The sequence below is a fragment of the Octopus sinensis genome, linkage group LG6, assembly GCF_006345805.1.
Source record: "Octopus sinensis linkage group LG6, ASM634580v1, whole genome shotgun sequence".
NCBI lineage: Eukaryota > Metazoa > Mollusca > Cephalopoda > Octopoda > Octopodidae > Octopus > Octopus sinensis.
The window spans coordinates 34194270-34199269 of NC_043002.1; the positions used below are offsets into that span (position 1 = coordinate 34194270).

The 5000-nt window shown below is 36.4% G+C and overlaps 1 protein-coding gene across 2 annotated transcripts in view; it reads right to left on the minus strand.

Moving 5' to 3' along the window:
• LOC115213203 (segmentation protein even-skipped-like) overlaps positions 1 to 5000 on the minus strand; it is a 33283-nt gene that overhangs the window by 26417 nt on the left and 1866 nt on the right. Inside the window, exon 1 of one of the 2 annotated variants that reach the window (XM_036503819.1) lies at positions 2453 to 2475. The exons of the other annotated variant lie outside the window; for it this stretch is intronic. The gene's annotated coding sequence lies outside the window, so the exon portion shown is untranslated. Of the gene's footprint in view, positions 1 to 2452; positions 2476 to 5000 lie in introns of those variants that run through there. 2 annotated transcript variants of the gene reach the window in all.

Below are 5000 nucleotides of genomic sequence, written 5' to 3' on the forward strand. Positions count from 1 at the left end.
TATGTATTATGTATGTTTGTACGTATGTATGTAGTGGGCGGGGATATAAAATATAAGTGAGTCTATGGCGAGAGTAGTTAATGTTATATATGCTGAAAAACAACAAACAATGATTAAAATAAAGTCTTAATACAAGTGAAGAATTTAATAATGGTTATTTCAATGCTGCTTCGATGTTTGGTTGGATATATGTTATAAGCAAACTGATATGATATTATGCACATTTATTTATTTATTTATTTACTTTTGTCATTTGCTGAGGCAACAGGAAGGGGCATTGCTCGTGTCAGTGCTTATTTTAAACTGTTGCAAGCGAGACATGGGCAGAGAGAAGATTCCAATGGGCCGATGTTCCGAGGAGAGTGGTCTGGGGATTGTTGCTTGAACGGGGACAAGGTGGGTGAGAAATGGACATAACAGAAATGACTGAATGAGAGTTACATCAATGGAAGCGGTATAAAATAAGCCTAATTCTTGGAATAAAATCTATCATAGAACGAAGAGAAAAGCAAGATGCCTTTAGGCAGAAGAGAGGTGTGATTCTGGTTCTGATGGAATGCCGTTCAGTCGAGTGACCGTCCACTGTATGTCCTAAATTACTTCTGGTCTTAAAGATGTGTTCTACACTTTGAGATGCGGTCCTAGTTATGTTAAAGATGAACTTTGTCTAACAGAGATCCTTGGTGGTAATAGTAAGTTCCAGGACTTGGGTCAGCTGTTAGTGAGGAGTCTGGTTTGGAGGTGGTTTCTTGATTCGAGTTGTGCTTGAAACATTTTACCGCTAAACGAAACGAAGCTGACACTGCAACATTGGAGGACGCTTTTAAGGTCTACGCTTACTGAATCGATGCAGGTTGTATGTATGTATGCATGTATGTATGCATGCATGTATGTATGTATATATGTATGTATGTATGTATGTATGTATATATGTATGTATGTATGTATGTATGGATGGATGTATGGATGGATGGATGCATGCATGCATGCATGCATGCATGCATGCATGTATGTATGCAAGCATGTATGTATATATGCATGTATGTATGTATGAATGTATGTATGTATGGATGGATGGATGCATGCATGCATGCATGTATATATGTATGCAAGCATGTATGTATGTATATATGCATGTATGTGTGTATGCATGTATGTATGCATGTATGTATGTATGGATGGATGGATGCATGCATGGATGCATGCATGCATGCATGTATATATGTATGCAAGCATGTATGTATGTATATATGCATGTATGTTTGTCTGCATGTATGTTTATATATATATAGTCACCATGATAGATCGTTAGCTACTACACACATTTTTTCTCTCCTTGTTTCTGTCCTTGTTTTTTCTGTCCCTTTCTGTAGAAGAGCGTAGGCTCGAAATGTAAAAGACTTTTTTCTATTCCTGAGCGTTATACTAATACATCTGTTTGTTTTGTACACCACCTGTCTTCGTCTTTTGTTTTTTTTTCGTAAACTCTCCCTATTTATATATATATATATATATATATATATATATATATTAAAATATGAAAATGTTTTATTTTCTCTCTGTACCTCCTTCCACTTGTACAGTGTATATACATGAGTTCAAATGGTTGCAAACAGGGATTCAAACGGCTTACACAATTTGATCAGTCAAATCTCTCCCTACCATTTACTATATACGTTCACCGTATAAAGAACGTTGGACGGTTGTATTGGAAGAAAATATTGAGAAAATTTCAATAAACAAATAGATAAATACTTATTTCCTAAAAAATTTCACTAGAAACTAATCTAATTAGTCATTTCGTGAGCCAAACCCATTCTTTATTTACTCAGGTTTATTCAAATTGAAGTGGGTTTTTTAAAAATATAATCATGGCACGGGTGAATTTGTTTGCAAAATGAAAACAAGAGTAAAAAGCAGGACTAAACTAAACTATATTAGGATATATTGATTTCAAATTTTGGCCCAATGACAGCAATTTTGGAGGAGGCAATAAGTCGATTATGTCGATATTAGGGCATATTACCATATGTTATTAATGAGCAACCCAGGTCGAAATTTTGAATATAGCTTTAGAAATAGGTATAACAAACATACGAAAGCGTCCAGTTAACCTTTATTGCAGTAAATAAACCGAATATAACCGTCCTCATTTGAGGACAGTGAGTCAAAATGGATTACACAGAATTTAAATAACTTAATGTTTCAGATTTACCTGTATTTACCAGAGGCTGTGAAATATTGACTGCCAAATCACACAATATAATTCTTACTCTGCAGCTAACCAATATTGAATTCTCGATATGTCAGATATAGCAGTACTAAATACAACCTGCTATCATTTCGGTCTACCTACACACATACACAAACACACACACACACACACACCACACACACACATGGCGAATTATCTACTACAACTATCAACGAAAATACACCATTACTGACTTACCAATTCTAGAAACTGTTCTTTACAGACCATCTCAATCTACCCAATTCTAGTGACTTGTGAATATTAACTTCTGACAAATAGCACCAAATCAAATCTCAGCATCGATATCCATGTTTAACATTCTCCGGAATTCTCTGTAGACTGTCTGCCACTAGTTGCAAAAGCCGTCAACAGCCACATCCTCATACAGGCAGGAACCCGTGTGACGCCCACTGGTTTTCGCTTATCAATTCTCTTTTGCCTCTTACGTGATATTTACTTCGAAGTAGTATATACGAGCAGCAATAACTATATAAATGAATAAAATAAAATACGATCTATTTCCATCGCTATTTGTTTCTATTTAACTCTGTATCCGTTCGGCTGTCTATATCCCTCTCGCAGACTCCCTCCACCCCCTCTCTGTCTCTTTGCCATGTATATGCATGTGTGTGTGCGTATGTGTGTGTGTGTGCACCTGCATATCCACACACACACACACACACACATATATATCGAGAGAGAGAGAGAGAGAGAGAGAGAAAGGTAGATAGAAAGACAGAGAGAGAGAGAGAGGAAGCGAGATAGAAAGACACAGAGAGAGAGAGAGAGAGAGAGAGAGAGAAAGAGAGAGATGGATATAGGATAAAGAGATGTAGATATATGCAGACATATAGAGAGAAATATTCAAAAAGAAATACAATAAAGTGATCAGACTTCTCTTGTGGAATTCTTTATACAATTCAAAATAATACAGAAATACATTAAAAAAAGTAATACATCCATTCCGTTTTATTTATTCAGTACCACGTCTTAAATTGTAATTTTTCATTTTCTTTTTGTTTTGTTTTTATAGGATATGAAATATAGGATATGATGTTTGCGTGTGTGGTGTGTGTGTATCTCTGTGCGTGTACATAACCAATAAAAATACATATAATGCGTTATTATGTTATTTGATTATGCACATACGTGCGTATCTATCACACACACACACACACACACTATCCTCTCTCTCTCTCTCTCTCTCTCTCTCTCTCTTTCTATCTCTCTTTATACACACAGACACACATTTATAGATAGATAGATGGATAGATATAGATAGATGGATAGATAGATAGATAAATAGACAGACAGACAGAAATACACGCTCAAACGCGCGCACACACAGAGACACATGCACGCATCATATTTAACGATTTATAGGTCACATATCGCTACTACAATGACCTCTGTTCCTCAGAACTGATTGCTACCTCCACCACTAGGGTATCCTCAGCCCACTCAGTTTTGGCCTTTTTCTTGATGCGTCCAACCCCAACGCCTCACAGTTACTACAATGTCCATTCATTCCTCCACAGAATATCATCCCTCCGGACTCTTCACCCTGCTCATGATTTACCTCCATGTGTTGACCTGTAAGAGCTTAAACGGAACATTAAAGCCATCAGACCTCACCAGTCTCAGACGACCTATAAATGTCTTAAGCAATGCCTTTTCCTCCAGACTCAACAAGTACAAACTGAATAAGCACTACAATTTTGACAGCCTTTCGGCCTTTGACCGCCGCCACAACACCGTTTTCTTCGTCTGCCGCAAAGGCATTTATTTCAAATACGCCAGCTAAGATAATTTAAACTGTCTAAAGTCGTAAGACACCCGCTGTTTTTGTCCTGTTATTACTATTCTTGTTTTTTATTTTGTTTTTTTTTTTGTATTTATATCCGTGTGGCATCGTCCGTTTTTCTGTCCTTGTTTCGTATACATTCGATCCTTTTTCCAAGAAAACTAATGATCGCAGCTTGGTTTTTCCTTGGGGCTGGCCGGATCGGAGCGATATCAGGATTAATCAGCCGAAATTGCTAGGATGATCCAGTTCCTGACTGAAGATTAGAGGCTTCGAATGACCCGTCCGTTTTTTGTGTCGTCTCTTTGTGTGTTTTGCGTTCTTGTCCCATTTTGTATTTCTATATATAATTTTTATACATATATATATATATATATATATATATATATATATATATATATATATATATTATATATATATATATATTTATATTATATATAATAATATATATATATGTTGTTGTTCCTTCTCGAGCCACGCCTGGCTCATAGGGTCGGTTTCCCGGTTTCCTTGGCGTATAGGTTCCCCACCTGGACAAACAAACGAATAAAAGAACAAAAATGCGAACGCAAGGACATGCACAAGAAGTATATTAGCTTAGACGCTCAGTGAGTTTGACGTTTCAAGCATAGCTCTTCGTCGGAAAGGAAAAAGGGAAAAGTCCAAAGCTGGGAAAGAAATCGCCAACGGCACATGCGTAGTTACAGTGCTAATCCTCTTAAAGCCTCACATTCGTCATCTTCTTCACTGTTTAATCATTTCAAAGCCTGATTGTATTCAATTCGCAACGAAATCTCATTGGTTCCTACTGAAGAAAATTCACCCTTTGTTACTATATTTCCAACTAAAGTACTTTCCTTATATTTTTTAAAGATATTCTAAAAGAACCCTGAATTCCTAAAATAATGCTTCTCTTTTTTATTTACTTGTATCTTGAAGTGT